Genomic DNA, 21,217 nt, shown 5'->3' on the forward strand with positions numbered 1-21,217 from the left:
GAATTATCCAATTTACAATTGTACATTTCCTTCAGTGGTTAAGTCTGTGTTAGTAATATGTTAACGATATGCAAAAGGTACAAATCCCAACCTTAATAGTGAGTGCGTTTACACTGAAAAAAAATGATTAATTGAATTTAATCAATTTTATTTAAGCTACATTTAAACAAAGGTTTTTTTGTTTTGTTTTGTATTTCTAATTTATTTGTTTAAATGTAGCTTAAATGGGTTGATTGTGACTGCTTACCTTAAAAAATTATATTTAAAATAAAAATTTGTTTAAAGTTAAAAAACATTTACAAGTCTACAGAATAAAACTAAAGTAACACCCTTATGCAAAGCATTCCGGGAACCAAAATCTGAAGGAAATAAACAGAAGAGGTTTTTACTCCGTCACAACCCCCATTTCCATTAGACCTATTTGCATTCTTGTGCTTATTGACTATTGGCAGAGTTATTTATCCAGTAGGCTCTTAAAATGGTTGATGTTAAAACAAAAAATGTTGTGTTTAGTTAGGGCAACATATTTAATGTCTCCATGAGCTCTGCTCTTGGACTCACCTTGTGCTCTCATATGCTTTTCTTCTTCTTTACATGAGCTCTGGATTTTTTAACTTTCTTTCTTTCTCTGTTCTCTATAGATGGTTTCATCTGACGCACGTGATACATGTCTGGATCCGAACCTTACTTCCGGTTTCGTTTTTTTAATGGTCTGACTAGTTGCTAAACTGATCTCTTGAACAAATGCCTCGTCGAAAATAACAAATATTTTGGTTTCCTAGGTAATCTATGTGTTGTTGTTTTGCTTGTTATATAAATAAACTACGTTTAAAGTACTTTGTTGTTATTTATTATTAGCGGAGTTTACCGGAAGTTATGTGCGTACCGCGACAGCCGCTTGTTTATGTTGTTACTGCTGAAACCGTCTATACTATCAGGTAATATCTAACATACATTGTAAACATTAATTGTATCTGTATTATTTTGCTATCATAACTGCGCTTTTTCCATCATTGGTATAAGTTGCAGAAGGGTGATAATTGACAAGAAATACACACTTTAACATTTCGCAGTGCAGTGAATCCACCCTTACAAGACAAAGACATGTTAATGTTCATTTAACTTTGAACAAACTATTGCCAGTAAATAACATAAATGTAAATCTACAGTAAGTTAGAGCTGCATAACTATACAACAATTTTCTTTACAGTGTAGTGCATCAGATAAAGTGATGGGATGACTTTCTATAGGCCTACCACATACATTTACAATCAAAACAGCAGGTGCAAATGCTAATGATATCAAATTTGCTTACTGTATATAGAGGATGCAAACATGTAGGTCTGAAGGTCTGTTCAATCTTTTTTTGCCATCTTTCACAAAAACCCCTTTAATGTTAACCAGCTCATAGTTCAAGTTAGCTAATGCATTAAAGACGGGGTGCATGATTCCTAAAATCCAATGTTGACATTTGAAATCACCTAAACAAACACGCCCCTACCACAATAGAATCTAGACCCCCACACATACGCAACCCAAGCAACACCACACCCCTTCCAGCAGCTTGGCTACAAGTGTTTTGGTAGTCAGCCTGACTCCCTTTTCCAAAGTGTTTTTCAAAAATCAAAGTCGCAAGGAAATTGATAATAAAAAACTGACTTTGTCGTTTGTACCAGCCGATGTCGGCCCAGCAACCAGCGACCACTTCAGTGTAATTTTTTTATTCTTATTCAATTTAATATATGAAGAGTTTCGTTGCAAAACGAGATAAATCCATTTTTTAACATTTTTCTCAAAACTTGTTTATTATTACGTTATCATGTTATTATTTTGTTTTATGGTGCTACTTAGCTGTATTTTTTAAGATATGAAGGTTTAAATCAAAACAAACCAACTGCAGTTGCATTGAAATTAATTGGAATGCACAACCAAAAAACAAGATTTCTGAACAATTAAAAAAATGGCGTTTATCTCGTTTTGCAACGAAACTCTTCATATATAGTATTTAATATGTAGTATTTATTGCTACTGGATCACCTAAGTCTGCCCAGTGACAACCATCTGCTTCCCTTAACTTGTAATTTTATTGTTTTAATTCCCACAAAATTGCTCACTACTGTTTAATCTTAGCTGTGAACTTTACTACTTTTGTTGTCCCCTGATTTTTGGCTTTTATTAAAGGGGCCATGGCATGAAAATCTGACTTTTTCCATGTTTAAGTGCTATGATTGGGCCTCAGTGCTTCTATCAACCTAGAAAATGTGAAAAAGATCAACCCAGTAACTTAGTTTTGGTAAACCATTCTCTACAAGCACATGAAAAAATAGGTCGTTGAAATTTGGCTCTCCTTATGATGTCATAAGGGGCTCTTACTATAATAATACCACCTCTTAATCTGCACTATCCAACCACGGCACTGCCATTTAGTGCAGAGAAAAATAGAGAGAGAAAATAATTCACAGCACAATTGAGTTTCAATTGCAACAAACCACCATCATTGTGATCAGTATTTGCACTTTATACCCAGTTATTGGACACACCCAAAACGGCACATTTTTGCACACACCTACAAAGTGTCAATTTTAACATGCTATAAAAATTATCTATGAGGTATTTTGAGCTAAAACTTCACATATATTCTCTGGGGACACCAAAGATTTATTTGACATCTTAAAAAAGTCTTGTGACGTGGCCCCTTTAAAGAGTAACTAAACCCTAAACCAACTTTTTTAAGTTAATGACCTGTAAAAATGATGCTTTATTAGTTCTGTTCATTGATTTTAGTAAGTTTTTTGACATTTGGGTATAAAGTGTTTCAATACTACAATATATGCTGTAAAAACGTCTAAGTGCTGCCCTCTTCAGGTTAAACGGTGGCTACTGCAGTTGAATTTTTCGATTGGATGTTGGGTCCAAAGAATAAGTCGTGACGTAAGCAGGTTCAAGATCACCACGCCCTTGTTACGATGTCACCACACACTTGGTACGAGCTTAGTTCGTCCCCTCTATCTCCGATGGGATCTGCCCACTTTTTTCACATTTTTCAAATATTGCCAGTGGGTGGAGTCAGGCTCTGAACAGGGGTTTAGTTATGCTTTAAGGTTAAAGGCAGAGTCCACTATGTTTGAAAAACGCTTTGGAAAAGGAGACGGGCCGACTACCAAAACACACTTATAGCCAATCAGCAGTAAGGAGCGTGTCTACTAACCGACATCCTTGCCGGGTTGCGTATGTGTGGGGCGGGTCTATCAACAGAAGGTCCAGATTCTATTGGGGTAGGGGCGTGTTTGTTTAGGTGATTTCAAATATCAACATTGGCTTTCAAACATCGTGGACTCCGCCTTTAAGCTGCTTTGAAACAATTAAACAATTGTGTCCTATATAAATAAAATTTTATTTAATTGCTTTTGAGTCCTTAAAAATAACAAGTTGATCTGTCATCCGGCCAGTATGGTTACATTAAGACGTCTTAATTCTGTGGGAATCTTGTTTTTTTCCACATCCTTCGCCATTATATCTAAACAATAATTATGTGTGCCCAAACATTTTTCCATGCAAATACAAATCAACCGAAACCTGTGCCTTTCAGAACCAGGATAAAATCGACAGGTTTAAACCAGTATAATACTCTATGACAGTCCTATGACAGATACACCACAGAAATACATCTTGAAATATAACACCATTCACTGCAGTGAACGCCTTCACAGATATGAAACTGATATTTCTGCCCATGCATGTAGCGTTGGTAATATTACTTGTAAATATCAAAGTTCATTTTTACATAGACAACAGTCTACCTTTCATATTCATGTCATGTTTAAAACACACAAATGATCAACTAAGTATAAGGCTGAGCTATGGCTTGTACCACGTGTCACGTGACCATCGCAACCTCATTCCAACGTTTTTATTGTTACCTGACACACTTTCTATGTTATTTGATATTTAGCAGTGGCACAAGAAATTTGAATGTATTTTACAGCTGCCAACAATATTCTTTGACGCAGATGTATTTTGATGTTGTCATCATCTCGAAACAAATTACGCAGCAAACATTTTGATGAGTCTAGATTAACGCATCTGCTAACATAAACAGGGCCGTGCAGACATTTTGAGGGGCAATGACCCAAATAAAAAGGGGACACTGGGGGGGGCACAATTTATATGGTTTTCACAAAATATTATAAATATGATGTGATATAGATCAGTATCAAATAAGATAAGTGACTATAATGGAAAATATATTTAATAACAAGAATTAAAGTGTGACAACCCTGCTGAAAAAACAATAAAACCATTATTTTATTGGTTTTATTGAGAATTTTAATGGGTCTAATGGAATATGGCCCAAAACACACTACAGTGTATTGGTTTTTGTTGGTCTCATGGTATTGGTTCTAATAGAATATGTATTGGTTCTAATGGAATATGTCCCAAAAACACACTGTAGTGGTTTTAATGGTAAGAGCTACTGGTTCCTATTGGTATTTTAATAGAAACTATTTGAATTTTTTGTAATGGTTTTATTGCTTTTTCAAGACCGAGAGCAAATCATTACCGACAATAATACAAAAATAAATGACCAAATTACTAATTCAGCAGCTCAACAACTAAGGTAATGTAATGAATCTACCTGTTAATACAACAAACTTCCTTCAAAGAGTGGACACAGGTCCTGTCCCAAATGGCACACTCTGGACTTGTGGTCCTCCTCAGAGTCCACACTTTGATGACATCACGTAGTCCAGACTTTAGGGACCCTTAATACGAGTCCACGCGGGTGCAACGGAGTCGTATTTTGGGACAGACTCGAGCGTCACACCGGAAATAGGTAGAGAAGTTGCCCGTCAGTGTGAGCTCCTCCCTTCCGTCGTCTGATTGGTCTGATTGCTCTTTCGCAAGGACTTCTGGGTTGGTAAAGTGCGCGAAGCCTGCTGCAGTGCGGGCTTCGCTGAAGACCGCATCAAGGGGGCAAAGGAGGCGCTGATGAGCACACTTCAAAGCGTAAAAATGACAGATGGGACACCCTACGGACTCGTGGACTCAACGAGCACGCGCAATTTAAGGCCACGAGACCGAAAGTCCACATGAAGTGCGCCATTTGGGACAGGGCCACAGATCGTGAGAGATGCTGCGGAGCGGGCGGGAATCACGCAATGGATTACCAGAAACAGTGGATCTTAAGACGAGCGGTAACAGAAGACTTTGACCGGGGTTGGCGGTTGGTGAGAGGGCCACCTCGATTAGGGCAGAGGGGCAGTGGCTCTAGCCACCGGGCCGGCATATTCACCTTATTTTTCACGACAACAAGGGCGGCGCCATTTCGCTCATTTTGTCAACGTTCTTCCAGCCGCATAGACGATGAGCAGCTGAGGCAGTGACTGAAGGCGACGCGTTAAAGCTTAAAAAGCTCACCCGAGCGCCTTTATGTTTCTTTCTTACACTCTAAAAAAACAAACGGTGCTATATAGCACCAAAACAATTTGCTTTGGATCGTAACGATAGAAGAACCATTTTAGTGCCATATAGCACCGGTGAAGAACCAGTGAAGCACCAGTGAAGCACCAGTGAAGCACCTGTGTAGAACCATATAGGGGCCATATAGCACCACATATGGTTCTACATAGCACTATATGGTTCTACACAGGTGCTTCACAGGTGCTTCACTGGTGCTTCACTGGTTCTTCACCGGTGCTATATGGCACTAAAAATGGTTCTTCTATCGTTACGATCCAAAGCAACTGTTTTGGTGCTATATAGCACCGTTTGTTTTTTAGAGTGTACTTATTTTAAGCCAACTGAGGAACACCCTTATCCCAAGGTTCGACTACGATATTCCGGTAACTTTAAACCACGCCGGGTGTTGAAAAGGTGGCCAGTTTCAGGTAAGCTATCTTGGCTAACTTTGTGCTCCTTCGCCTAAAGTTAGATTTGTGAAGTCCGTTCTACAAATACACTTAAGATCAGTAACGTTAGTTTATAAAATGCAACTATTTGAATGGTTTTAATTGTCCACCTATATTTTTATATTTACGATAGTACAACGTGATATTATAGTACATTGCATTCTCAGTAGCCCACGTGATTCCTACAAGTTAACGTTACTGAGATTTCAGATGCTAGAATGTCAGTTCATTTCTCATTCAGATATTGATAATGACCTATTAAACAACGTATTATTTAACACTGAAGTTAAAGGTTGTGTGTATAATGTTACTGTCTCTTTTTAATGCATCTCTCTCTTACACTGCAGTGTTTCCGCTATATACATTCTACCGTGGCGGCCCGCCATGCCTAAAACATCCCCGCCACGCCTGCGGTTGTGGATAGAAGGGATACAGCAAACGAAATCAGTGGCGGAGCCAGAGGGGTGTCCAGGGTGGCACTGGACACCCTTGACATGTCACTGGCCACCCCGTGTGCCACCCCAAATTTTATGCGCTACTTTCACTTAATCGCTATGTTTATTTTCGACGTGCGGCAGCGCAGCACATTGTTAAAGACAAACACTATGAATATTAATTCCCTGCGGCGCAAACTCTTTATTTTTCAATCACTGCGCAAAGAGACTTTAGAGAGATTACTCTGCTTATTTTGGACATGCAGATATGATTTATACATCATTTAAAACGTTAAAGTGTCATTTTTTGTGTGTCTATAAAAACTGAATGTTTTGCTTTTCACAAAATTAAGAAAATATACATTATGCGCGTTCTGTTATCTCTCCATCAGTGACGTCTTATCAAAAACACGTCCGAAAAATTACTGTAACGAATACTTTTCATATCATCAGAAGATAAATGTCTATAATGCTTGGAATCTCTTTAAAATTATGTAAGTGAAGTCGTACATTGCTAATACTACATGATTTCACCGTATATGCTGGAAGTGTGGTAATTTTCTTGTGGACTGAATAAAGTCTAAGATTTCCAATTCTTTTTACATCAAATCCCAGCACAATGTTTTCATTCTTGATGTGATCTTTATAGGCTACTGTATGATTGTTAATTAGACTGGATTGCCACATTGAACTTGAAAGCGCGACGCGCATATCCGATAGTGCGCGTGCACAACCAGAGCTTAAACATCTTCAAATTCGCGTCATTTTGGCTTAAACGGACAAATGCTCATATGTCAAAATAGCTGTCTTGGTGATTTTCATACTAAACATTTGGTTACTGTACGTCTTAAACGAATAAACATTTTATTGCATTCGGTCTTAGCCTAACCTGTTGAAGTCTCTCTGTCATTAAAGTTAATTAAATATCGAAAGAAAAAAGAAAACTTTTGCATCTTCTGTATCTTCGTAAAGAAAGATTAATCCAATTTGTGTTGAGCACCGCTATTGAAGTAAGTTTAAGGTTTATCATGGAGTTTAGATTTCCTAAACTTTGGTTTCATTAAAGGGATACTTCACAAAATGAAAATTCTGTCATAATTTATAATCCTTATGTTGTTCTAAACCTGTACGAAATTTTTTTTTCTGATGAACACAAAAGAAGATATTTTGATGGTATGCACACAGCTGTTAACCATTGACTTCCTTAGTAGGAATAAAAACAACATGATGGAATTCAATGGATTGTGTGCTTACCATCATTTATCAAAATATCTTCTTTTGTGTTTATTAAAATAAAATACAGGTTTAGAATAACATAAAGGTGAGTACATAATGACAGAATTTTAATTTTTGGGTTAATCCCTTTAACAGACAGTAAATCAGATGTAAGAAATACAGTAGAAAGATTTAAAATTCACCCTTATTATGTTGACATATAATGCGATCAAAAGATTCATTTATGATTACACGTCATTTTCTTTTATGGACTATGGACCCCCTAAAGTACCTTTGGCCACCCCCTGGCCACCCCATTAAAAATATTCTAGTTCCGCCACTGAACGAAATCTCGCTGGATGGCCACTGTTTTATCCTAATCCTTCAACCAAACCCAACTCTAAACACAAAATTTCACACGATTGTAGGATGTATTTGTATCCCATTTAACCAGAGCCGCTGTTTTCATCCTAAAAATCCTACCTCCAAATCTAATCCTAAACTTTTCGGCATTTGCTGTATCCCTTCTAGACAAAACCCACGGCCGCAGCTCGCAACAAAGCTACAGAAATGTCCGCCCTGCCAGACTGGCTGTCTTAGAAATAAATTCCTTTCTGGATTCGCGTTGTTAACTCATTTATAAATAAATCTCCTAAAGGATCATAATTTCTTCCATGGGTTTAGTTTAATGAACAAATAGATTTAAATCAACCAACCACAGATGATGATTAGGCTACGTCTCTGTTTTGAGAAATAATAATAATAAAATAAATAAGCCTATAGGAAATATGTTACACTTAAATAATAATTAAATTGACAAAACGAATAAAAAAGTATTTGAGTTTTTTTTTTTTTTTGTGACGCGCTGACCAAAGCAGCAGAAAGCACGTCATGTTTTTAATGATTTTAAATAAGCACAAAGTTTTCTCCTTATTGGGAGTTTACACAAATAAAAATACATAATTTGAAGTTTCGAATATTGTTTAACTTTTATCTTTATGATGACTATAAATTTAGGGTAATTTAAGGTGCAAGGTCATCACGCATTTGATGTTCACCGGCGCATATACACGGACGCAGCGCAGGGCTGCGAGAAAAGACATTATTAAACTTTTGATTTAACATATTACGAGTTTTTTGGACATTCATTTGGAATCACTGTACTCATATTATCAACTTATCTGGCCATTAGTTATTCAGAATATAGGCTATAACAGGTCCGTAGCCAGCCTATTGAAAGGGGGGGTTCTTTTTTTTCAAAAAGTGGACCTTTTTTGCAGTTTTTCCTCCTCCATTTGTATTTAATTATGTGCAGGGCCGTACGCAGGATTTTATAAATACCGAGGTCCATATATGTATTTTTCTAGGTCATGCACCCCAGGAAAAAAATCGTATTTCTCTGCTCTACATATATGAATTTTAAAAAAAATCAGAAAACCAAAGAATCAAATTACTATAGATTTCAAACCATGTCAGTATGCAGAAGATTTGTGTTGGTCATTAGGAATGCATTGTAATCATTATTTTACCATCCTGGGCACACTGGGCTATGTCAGCAAACTAAACATAGGCTTACTGAATATAGGATAATTTTAGTGAATTAACTAAAGGCTATCAATAATTAGTTTATTAAATTAATTCAAAACATGCACACACTTATTATACACTTTATATGCTTAAATACAAGATCAGTAATGCAGGGAACTTAAATTTTATAAATGGGTTGGCCAAGGCTACTTTAGGGGGTCCATATCCCATGAAAGAAAACTGTAATTATTAAAAAAGCATAAATGAATCTACGATTACTTCACATTACCCCACATTAGATAAATATTCTTCTTGCCCTGCATGCATTTTACTAACTGTGTAAGATGTAAACATAATGTAAGCCTTAATTTTAAACTTCTCACATCTGATTTACTGTCTGTTAATTAAGCAAAAGGCTTCTTGTTAACTGCAGTAACTTTAGTAAAAGTTGTTCAGACATTTTTTATTCCATGATAAACCTTAAACTTACTTTTAATAGCAGAGCTCAACGGCTCAACACTACAGGAAGAAGTTGCAAGTAAGTTATTTATTGGGCTTTATGACCGAATGCAATAAAATGTTTAAGCCAAAAGATGAACGTGCGCCCATTTAAACTCCATGCACGCGCATTACTGGTGGATGAAGCGTTGTACCGCGCACGTGATGCGTCGCGTTTTCCGTTTTCAAGTTCAACAGTGAATGTAATCATACAGTAAAAAGAACTTTTTAAAGAATTAAAGAGTGGCATTGAATTTTGTTAATAAACACGCTGAATAACGGGAAGTAAATTACTGGAGGGAGTTAAAGCAGCGCATTAAATTTGGACATTCATGTGGCTCAGCTGCAGTAATGTTTCTTGTCTTGTCACCTTGACAATCACTGCGTTTCATATTTCTCGTCATTAAACGGCTGTATAGTAGATAGCGTTTGATTACTTACATCTTTCTTGCACTTCCACTAAAGGCGCATCTGACCCCTGTGTTGCACCTTTGTCTGCCTGGGTTGATTTGATTGGTCATCTCGGAATAATTTTGACTTTATCTTACTTAATGGGGTGCAGCTCAGACCTGTTGGCATGTGACATCACACTGCCGCGAGATCCATTTAAAAGCATACTGAGTCATTTACTATTGAATCGGTCTCGCGGTGCTAAGACGTCACATGCCGATCGGTCCGCGCAGTGCAGCCAGAAGTCAAACGAGCACTGAGCATTCAGTCAAATAAAACGAGCATCAGAAAATGACCAAAATCCGGACCTCGTGGACCTCAATGGTGAGTACGGTCATGCGCACAGCTTCAATAATGTGTCAGGAACCCAGAATATTTGTCACAAGCATTGATTAAAACAATGATGACATTAATCACGCGAAAAAAACGACTTAAATTCTGGACCTTTTGGCAGTGAGGGGGGGTTCGTTCGAACCACCCGAACCCCCCCTGCCTACGGGCTTGTATAAGCGCAGTAGCGCGCTGCTGACCGCTCAGCTGTCAATCAATCTTCTGTGCTTTAGATCGACACTCACAAAGTTTCACATTAAATGATATGATATTTGTCCAAAAACAAAATGCTAAATACTGAACACTACGTATATGCGACTGCAAGACATTAATAGTCCAATCTGTTTGTAAGGAAACTTACATTATTCCCGTGGAAAAGAAGAACGTTGGTAATAGAAACTTGAGGCAGACGGTGAGACTGTTTTATCTGTTTTCAGACGAAACAGCAAGGTCGGGGTACCCGCGGGTGAACCGCATAATATTTGATGTAACGGGTGTAATAATAGGCTTTTCGCGCGTCATTTGTAGATGCAGGTCGGGACTCAACAGACAAGAGTAAAATGCGGGTTCTAACATCCAAGACCAAAATTTGACTCGTTTTTAAATGGCCCCGTGCTTTCTGTTTAAGATCTGTCTGAAGACCGTTAAAGGTTTGCAACAGCTCTGTAACGCTAAACACGAGCACAACTTGCAATGCACACTACATTAAAACTACAATGAAATATCCGATCTACGTACGTAGCTATAACGTTTTTTAAGAAAATACATTTTAGATCAAACATAGAAAAGCAATATGCTATAAATTTAAGGAAAAGTAAATGACAGCATGAAAATGATAAAAAATACATGTTAGTTTACTGTAGCCTATATTCTACTTTAAAAAAAAAATAATAATGTACATTTATAATCATCATGGGCGCCCCCTGCCGCCACAGCTGAAAAAAATCCTAGAGGAAACACTGTTACACACTGCTCTGTTTAAGTATGGGTGCCATTTATATATTAATTCTCATGATGCAAGTTTATTTTAAATACTAACATAAAAATGTTTATGGTTATATTGTTTTCACAGATGCATTGATGTAGTGATGCAGTGCACAACTGTGAGGATGATACAATCAACATGTTCCTAAACTGTGATGCAGAAACACAATGGGAGGATCCGTCGTCTCTGACCACAACTACACTTTAAAATCACAACTCAACCTGAAGCAACCTACATCTGATATGGGAAAACAATGGTGCGGTTTCCCAGACAGGGCTTATGCTGGTCCCAGGCTAAAATGCATATTTGAGCTACAATAATTTAAAAACACCTTTTACTGACATACCTCAACATATATGAGTGCCATTGTTTTGTCACAAGATACGCACCAGTCTTGTTTTTTTGTAGGGTTTGTTTGTAAAAACTAAAATGTCCTAATATAATTAAATCCTAGTCCTGTAAACCCTGTCCGAGAAACTGCTTCAATGTGTTGAGCTGGCACAAATGTACAAATCTCTACTGAGAAACAACCATCTTTGGTTCAGCTTTACACAGGGTTGATATTGCATCCATTACACAGTCGCCAAGCACTTTACCAGTACATACACCAACAGCTTCCAGATAAACACTTGGGATCAGCTCCTGATGACTCCGATAAAGCTGTGTCTTAATTTATTGCAGGGTGGTCTTGCTTTACCTGTTGTAAAGTTACATTAAACCTTCATATGTGATCAGATGTCATGCAGTGATATTAAACATTTACAGTGTGATCAGATGTTGTGCATTTATATTAAACCTTTACAATGTGATCAGATGTTGTGCATTTATATTAAACCTTTACAATGTGATCAGCTGTTACATGTCATGCAGTTATATTAAACCTTTACTATGTGATCAGATGTAACCTGCCATGCAGTTATATAAACCTTTACAGTGTGATCAGATATTATCTGTAAGGAATTTCTTAAACCATATGTGAGCTTTGTAGATTCCACTTAAAAGGATTTATGTCTGCTGATTTGAAGAAATAAGTGTTGGCAGTTTGCAAATTAATTCTATCATGGTACCACATAAAAACGAAATAGTTATTGAACTGGCTAAGGTGCACATTTGCTATAAAAAAGACGAAATCACTGTGTAAATATTGGTAGACATACTTTTAATATTTTTTAATGCTGCTCCATCAACTCCTGACAGGACGAGGTAATTTAATATGCCAGGTTACTTGCCCCGGCCGCTTCATATCGTCTAACCACGAGACGATTGATGGGACAATATAAGACTATCCGAGCGTCGTATGAAGTTTTAATCGTGCTCCTAATTTAAAACATTTACAGCAGTAGCGATATTTGTCATTTCGCTAAAGTTATAGTGAACTACAAACAATCTTCTAACCACCAAACTAACCACCGAATGCACTGTGCCATATTAGCAGCGGAAGTCGGTTGACAAAATGCGGAAGAGCGAAGAATTAAAAAGGGGCGTGGCGGAATAAGGTGAATATCCAGTTGCATCCCCGCAGCGCCACGATTCAGAGCACACGATCCAGGGCGCTCGTTTCAGGGCGGAAATCGAACCATATATGGTTTGGCGGAAGCGGTCTTGCTAGTAAAAACCTAAATTTGTTTGCGTAATTATTAATTTTCTCATGGATTTTGATATAAATACTAAACATTTAAATCATATGTATCGAACAATACATGGAAATTCACTTAAATGTATAGCCAAATATAAATATTTCTTATTAACATAAATTTTAACGTAGATAATTAATGTCACTACATACTTTTTCATTTGATATAAATAAATTACATTTACTTCATGTTCATCATCAGTAGGCCTATCTACTTTGATTACTTGTTACAAAATAAACATTGACACAGAGCATAATCTTTAAATGTCAAATACACTTTATTTTTTAGAATTTCAACTCCACATTAAATAAAATATATATATGGTCTAATTACCATTATATCATGCTAGCATTACAAAACCTGTTTTTTGATGTTTTCAATGATAGTGCAAATTAGACAAAACACCAATAATAAACAATTCTGTACATTATTGAACAATCACAACAGTAGAAAGCAAAGAGAAAAGGAAGAATGAATTGTGTTAGTGACTTTACTTTTCATCTTCAATTGCCTTAAAAAGAACACCTCATTTATAAGTCACTTTGGATAAAAACGTCTGCTAAATTAATAAATGTAAAATAATGTAAATAGACGGTTTCAGCAGTAACAACATAAACAAGCGGCTGTCGTGGTCCGCAGTGACTTCCGGTAAACTCCGCTAATAATAAATAACAACAAAGTACTTTTAAACGTAGTTTATTTATATAACAAGAAAAAAAACAACACATAGATTACCTAGGAAACCAAACATTTGTTATTTTTGACGAGGCATTTGTTCAAGAGATCAGTTTAGCAACTAGTTAGACCATTAAAAAATGAAACCGGAAGTAAGGTTCGGATCCAGACATGTATCACGTCTATAAGTAATTACTTTCTGCAGGTGATTTTTCCTCCTTTTTTCAGTCCTTTGGAAACTGCTCTGTCAAATTCCTCAACTTCGCTACAATAAAAGATGAATCCCATTGTCAAAAATATTGTGTAATAACAAATACTATTTTTTTGCAAATGCAAAGTGCAAGCATACCCACACTGCAAAAAATGACGTGTTAATTTTTTACACATTGTGTGTGTCATGCCATTTAAGGCATTATTTCATGTTAAAATAAATAAAAGGGACAACAAAAGTTGTGTTTAAAACAGTGATGGGAGTAACGGGTTACAAAGTAATTCCGTTACTGTAATTCCATTACTTTTAGCGGTAATGAACCTGTAATTAATTATTTAGTTACAGGTGAGCGGCACAATAAATAATAACACACCTTTTGTGTTATTATTCATTGCGCTGCCCACCATGGTCCTTCGACATTAGATCAGAAATTTCTGTTCATTTATAACAAAATAGAGTAACGTGAGTAACCAACTCATTAAAATTTCACTAATTGTAACTGCGTTACTTGATTTAAAAAAAATACTTTGAGGCCAATATTTTGAGTCCAAGCAATGGCCACTGATGTATGTCAGTGCAAGTTGTTTTCAGTTTGGGAAGCTCTTATATTAATTTTAGTTAATCCCTGTCCAGGAAACCACCCCTTAATGTATTTAATTGGTCTACTTTAATGTCAACTAATTTTAATCAAATTTTTTACAATGGCTTGTCTACAAAAAGTCCAAGGTTAAAAGCTAACGTTAGCTAGCTATATTATTTATAAATATTTTCGGGGGGGGGGGGGGGGGCGCAAAAACGTACATTAACTGTTCAAATTTTGTTACGATCTATATTTATAAATATTAAACATACTATTGTATCGATGAAAAAAACAATTTGAATGAGTATTATTCACTTGACGATACTTACGTTTATCACGTTGCGCTGTCTCGAAAAAATGAGTGGTCTGAGAATGTGGGTCTCTGGGTGGGGGTCTGTAGCTGCAGGGCAGGCTCTGAGTCTGCAGCTTCATAATATTGGCGTTTGTCCTGAAGCGCATGATTCGGTGCCGCCCCCACTTCCGCCCTGGATCGTGTGCAGCTGGATAATATAGGACCGAGCCACCCCCTGTGAACGGCCCTGAACATGAATAATGTAGAATGTGATCAGTGCTGGATGCGATTTAATTTAAAGGGGCTGTATGTAGTTTTCAGCTGCCTTTAGCGGTGATGTTTCAGATTGCAACCAATAAGTTTACAAGCGCGTGTAAAAATCGGACGCACACAAACAAACGCGTCCGCAATTTTACGTCATCGATCGACGACGGCTGGGCAAACAAATGCTAAAACGAAGGCTAGCAAACCGAAACAACATCTAAAAAACTAAAGCACAAAATCGAAATATCTTTTACATGCTTTGTAGTTATGTCAGCTTACCTGTCCAATAGGATAAAAGCCAACTCCGGATCCGTTTTTATACCCAAAACAAAGCGGAGGTTTCTCCATAATTCAAATGCCAGTTGCAGTGTCGTTGCTGTTGAGTGCAAAGTCAGTAGACGAGGCGAGAGGCTCGCGCATGCAGGCGACGTCACTGGATTTCGTGCCAAATCCGACCCGGTACTTTCACATTAAAATTATAATATTTTTTTCAGAGGTAATAGCAAAACCCGCAAAGTGGATCATTTTAATGCCCAGCCAACATGTATATGTGGGCCCCACATGGGTTTTACTTGGGCTACATGGGTACCAAGTGGGCATGGTCCTATTATGGGCATCTAATATGGGACTCACTTGGGTTAGTGTAGTAGGCCCCACATGGGTTAAAAAACATAGGCTCCCTATATGGGTCCTAGTTGGGATGTTAATGGGAAATGAGGGCATGGGCTCATAATAGGAAACACATATGGGGCCCTCTTGGGCAACCAATATGGGTCTTAAATGGGCTAACACAATAATTCCCATATAGGTTCCTTATATGGGTCCAAAGTGGGACCCACATAGGTTATGAGTATATGTGATTTGAATAAGGAAACACAAATGGGACCCTTTTGGCCAAACCATATGGGTCCAACATGGGCAAACACAATTATTCCCATATAGGTTCCTTATATGGGTCCAAAGTGGGACCCACATAGGTCACCTATATATGTGTTTTGAATAAGGAAACACATATGGGACCCTTTTGGCCAAACCATATGGGTAAAACATGGGCAAACACAATTATTCCCATATAGGCTCCTTATATGGGCCGAAAGTGGGACCCACGTAGGTCACATGTCTGTGTTTTGAATAAGGAAACTCATATGGGGCCCTTTTGGCCAAACCATATGTGTACAACATGGGCAAACACAATTATTCCCATATAGGCTCCTTATATGGGCCCAAAGTGGGACCCACATAGGTCACCTGTATATGTGTTTTGAATAAGGAAACACATATGGGACCCTTTTGGCCAAACCATATGGGTACAACATGGGCAAACACAATTATCCCCATATAGGCTCCTTATATGGGCCCAAAGTGGGACCAACATAGGTCACCTGCATATGTCTTTTGAATAAGGAAACACATATGGGACACTTTTGGCCAAACCATATGGTTACAACATGGGCAAACACAATTATTCCCATACAGGCTCCTTATATGGGCTAAAAGTGGGACCCACATAGGTCACCTGTATATGTCTTTTGAATAAGGAAACCCACATGGGACCCTATTGGACAAACCATATGGGTACATCATGGGCAAACACAAATATTCCCATATAGGCTCCTTATATGGGCCAAAAGTGGGACCCACATAGGTCACCTGTATATGTCTTTTGAATAAGGAAACACATATGGGGCCCTTTTGGCCAAACCATATGGGTACAACATGGGCAAACACAATTATTCCCATATAGGCTCCTTATATGGGCCCAAAGTGGGACCCACATAGGTCACCTGTATATGTGTTTTGAATAAGGAAACACATATGGGACCCTTTTGGCCAAACCATATGGGTACAACATGGGCAAACACAATTATTCCCAAATAGGCTCCTTATATGGGCCCAAAGTGGGACCCACATAAGTCACCTGTATATGTGTTTTGAATAAGGAAACACATATGGGACCCTTTTGGCCAAACCATATGGGTACAACATGGGCAAACACAATTATTCCCAAATAGGCTCCTTATATGGGCCCAAAGTGGGACCCACATAGGTCACCTGTATATGTGTTTTGAATAAGGAAACACATATGGGACCCTTTTGGCCAAACCATATGGGTACAACATGGGCAAACACAATTATTCCCATACAGGCTCCTTATATGGGCTAAAAGTGGGACCCACATAGGTCACCTGTATATGTCTTTTGAATAAGGAAACCCACATGGGACCCTATTGGACAAACCATATGGGTACATCATGGGCAAACACAAATATTCCCATATAGGCTCCTTATATGGGCCAAAAGTGGGACCCACATAGGTCACCTGTATATGTCTTTTGAATAAGGAAACACATATGGGGCCCTTTTGGCCAAACCATATGGGTACAACATGGGCAAACACAATTATTCCCATATAGGCTCCTTATATGGGCCCAAAGTGGGACCCACATAGGTCACCTGTATATGTGTTTTGAATAAGGAAACACATATGGGACCCTTTTGGCCAAACCATATGGGTACAACATGGGCAAACACAATTATTCCCAAATAGGCTCCTTATATGGGCCCAAAGTGGGACCCACATAAGTCACCTGTATATGTGTTTTGAATAAGGAAACACATATGGGACCCTTTTGGCCAAACCATATGGGTACAACATGGGCAAACACAATTATCCCCATATAGGCTCCTTATATGGGCCCAAAGTGGGACCAACATAGGTCACCTGCATATGTGTTTTGAATAAGGAAACACATATGGGACCCTTTTGGCCAAACCATATGGGTTCAACATGGGCAAACACAATTATTCCCATATAGGCTCTTAATATGGGCTGAAAGTGGGACCCACATAGGTCACCTGTATATGTGTTTTGAATAAGGAAACCCACATGGGACCCTATTGGACAAACCATATGGGTACATCATGGGCAAACACAAATATTCCCATATAGGCTCCTTATATGGGCCAAAAGTGGGACCCACATAGGTCACCTGTATATGTCTTTTGAATAAGGAAACACATATGGGACACTTTTGGCCAAACCATATGGTTACAACATGGGCAAACACAATTATTCCCATACAGGCTCCTTATATGGGCTAAAAGTGGGACCCACATAGGTCACCTGTATATGTCTTTTGAATAAGGAAACACATATGGGACACTTTTGGCCAAACCATATGGTTACAACATGGGCAAACACAATTATTCCCATACAGGCTCCTTATATGGGCTGAAAGTGGGACCCACATAGGTCACCTGTATATGTGTTTTGAATAAGGAAACACATATGGGACCCTTTTAACCAAACCATATGGGTACAACATGGGCAAACACAATTATCCCCATATAGATTCCTTATATGGGTCCAAAGTGGGACCCACATAGGTCACCTGTATATGTGTTTTGAATAAGGAAACACATATGGGACCCTTTTGGCCAAACCATATGTGTCCAACATGGTCAAACACAATTATTCCCATATAGGTTCCTTATATGGGTCCAAAGTGGGACCCACATAGGTCACCTGTATATGTGTTTTGAATAATGAAACACATATGGGACCCTTTTGGCCAAACCATATGTGTCCAACATGGTCAAACACAATTATTCCCATATAGGCTCCTTATATGGGCCGAAAGTGGGACCCACGTAGGTCACATGTCTGTGTTTTGAATAAGGAAACACATATGGGGCCCTTTTGGCCAAACCATATGGGTACAACATGGACAAACACAAATATTCCCAAATAGGCTCCTTACATGGGCCGAAAGTGGGACCCACATAGGTCACCTGTATATGTCTTTTGAATAAGGAAACACATATGGGGCCCTTTTGGCCAAACCATATGGGTACAACATGGGCAAACACAAATATTCCCATATAGGCTCCTTATATGGGCCGAAAGTGGGACCCACATAGGTCACCTGTATATGTCTTTTGAATAAGGAAACACATATGGGGCCCTTTTGGCTAAACCATATGGGTACAACATGGGCAAACACAATAATTCCCATATAGGATCCTTATATGGGCCGAAAGTGGGACCCACATAGGTCACCTGTATATGTCTTTTGAATACGGAAACGCATATGGCGCCCTTTTGGCCAAACCATATGGGTACAACATGGGCAAACACAATTATTCCCATATAGGCTCCTTATATGGCCCGAAAGTGGGACCCACATAGGTCACCTGTATATGTCTTTTGAATAAGAAAACGCATATGGGGCCCTTTTGGCCAAACCATATGGGTACAACATGGACAAACACAAATATTCCCAAATAGGCTCCTTACATGGGCCGAAAGTGGGACCCACATAGGTCACCTGTATATGAAGAGTTTGGTTCCAAAACGCAATAAATCCATTTTGACAAATTTCGGTAAAAACGTGTTTTCTATAACAAGAAAGTGACAAGATGAAAACCAGTATTTTCTGTTACAAACTTTCACATAGCATCTTTAGGTTATAAAAACATAAAAAATTCAAATCCACAACTTGATTTTCAAAGATTTATTATAAAAACGAATTCTTTTTTCCACAAAATGCAATAAATCCATGACAGTTTTTTATTTCAAAATGCTATAAATCTATTAAATCAATGTATAAATGTGCATTCATCTTTACCATTTTATATTTATTTAGTTGACTAGTGGTATACAATGATTAAAAAATAAACATTAATGGCATTAACCAAAACACTTACTTTGTTATATGAAGAACACAATGTTTTAGCATGAGAAGCTTGATGCTGTCTGGAGAACAAGCAACCGAGTGCCTCTCGCGGAAATTATTAGCTGTTGATGGCTTACGTTTCTTTCCCGTCACAGAAAACCATCACAGGTTTATCAATGCTATTAAAGTATTATTTTGTTTTGTTTGTTGATCACGAAGTACAAAGTAGATGAGGAAAACTGACTCCGTGTACTCAGCGCGCCGCCATGTTTGTTTACATTGCGTGAATGGTCCGCTGTAATATCAGAAATGGATTTATTGCATTCTGTAAAAAAGCAGCAGTGGCGTTTGTCGCATTTTGGGAAAAAAGGGAGAAAAGATGACAGAATATCACGGCGGGTATTGGATTTTGCGTAAAATTAATTATTTACTTTTAACTACTGACCTGATATAATACTGATTTTGGCAGTAAGTCATTTTTTTCAAAAATGGCGTTTATTGCGTTTTGGAACCAAACTCTTCATATGTCTTTTGAATAAGGAAACAGATATGGGGCCCTTTTGGCCAAACCATATGGGTACAACATGGGCAAACACAAATATTCCCATATAGGCTCCTTATATGGGCCGAAAGTGGGACCCACATAGGTCACCTGTATATGTCTTTTGAATAAGGAAACACATATGGGGCCCTTTTGACTAAACCATATGGGTACAACATGGGCAAACACAATAATTCCCATATAGGCTCCTTATATGGGCCGAAAGTGGGACCCACATAGGTCACCTGTATATGTCTTTTGAATAAGGAAACGCATATGGGGCCCTTTTGGCCAAACCATATGGGTACAACATGGGCAAACACAATTATTCCCATATAGGCTCCTTATATGGCCCGAAAGTGGGACCCACATAGGTCACCTGTATATGTCTTTTGAATAAGGAAACACATATGGGACCCTTGGGGCCAAGCCATATGGGTAAAACATGGGCAAACACAATTATTCCCATGTAGGCTTCTTATATGGGTCTGAAGTGGGACCCACATAGGTCATGAGTTTATGGGTTTTGAATGAGGATACACATTTGGGACCCTTTCTGCCAAACCATATGGGTTCAACATGGGCAAACACAATAATTCCTATAAAGACTCCTTATATGGGCCCAAAGTGGGACCCACATAGGTCATGAGTATATGGATTCTAAATAAGGAAACACTTATGGGACCCTTTCTGTCAAATCATATTAGACCAAAATGGGCAAACACAATCAGTCCCATACAAGCTCCCGACATGGACCCCCATATGTTATTGTCATTTCATGCCCTGTTTTAAACAGGGATCCTGAAAGGTTTATGCCTATGTTTTCAGACTGTCATACTTCACAAACCATGGTGACGCTAAAAGCAAGACATGTAGCCTAATAGTTTATGAAGTCCCAAAGGACTGCAGGATAACTTCTAAGTAAAGACGGCTGCATCAATGTAACAGAAGCCTTGCATTTTTTACCCAAAGCTTGCATGGGTATTAGTGCATTTA

General features: G+C 38.2%; 1 long non-coding RNA gene across 1 annotated transcript; it reads left to right on the plus strand.

The window, feature by feature from the left end:
- Positions 1–5,733: 5,733 nt before the first annotated feature.
- LOC141363856 (uncharacterized) lies at positions 5,734–12,157 on the plus strand. Its single transcript, XR_012369446.1, has 2 exons — positions 5,734–5,888; positions 11,436–12,157. It is a non-coding gene; the product is annotated as an uncharacterized lncRNA (long non-coding RNA).
- Positions 12,158–21,217: the final 9,060 nt, after the last annotated feature.

This window comes from Misgurnus anguillicaudatus, chromosome 5 (assembly GCF_027580225.2).
Source record: "Misgurnus anguillicaudatus chromosome 5, ASM2758022v2, whole genome shotgun sequence".
NCBI classification, from domain to species: Eukaryota; Metazoa; Chordata; class Actinopteri; order Cypriniformes; family Cobitidae; genus Misgurnus; species Misgurnus anguillicaudatus.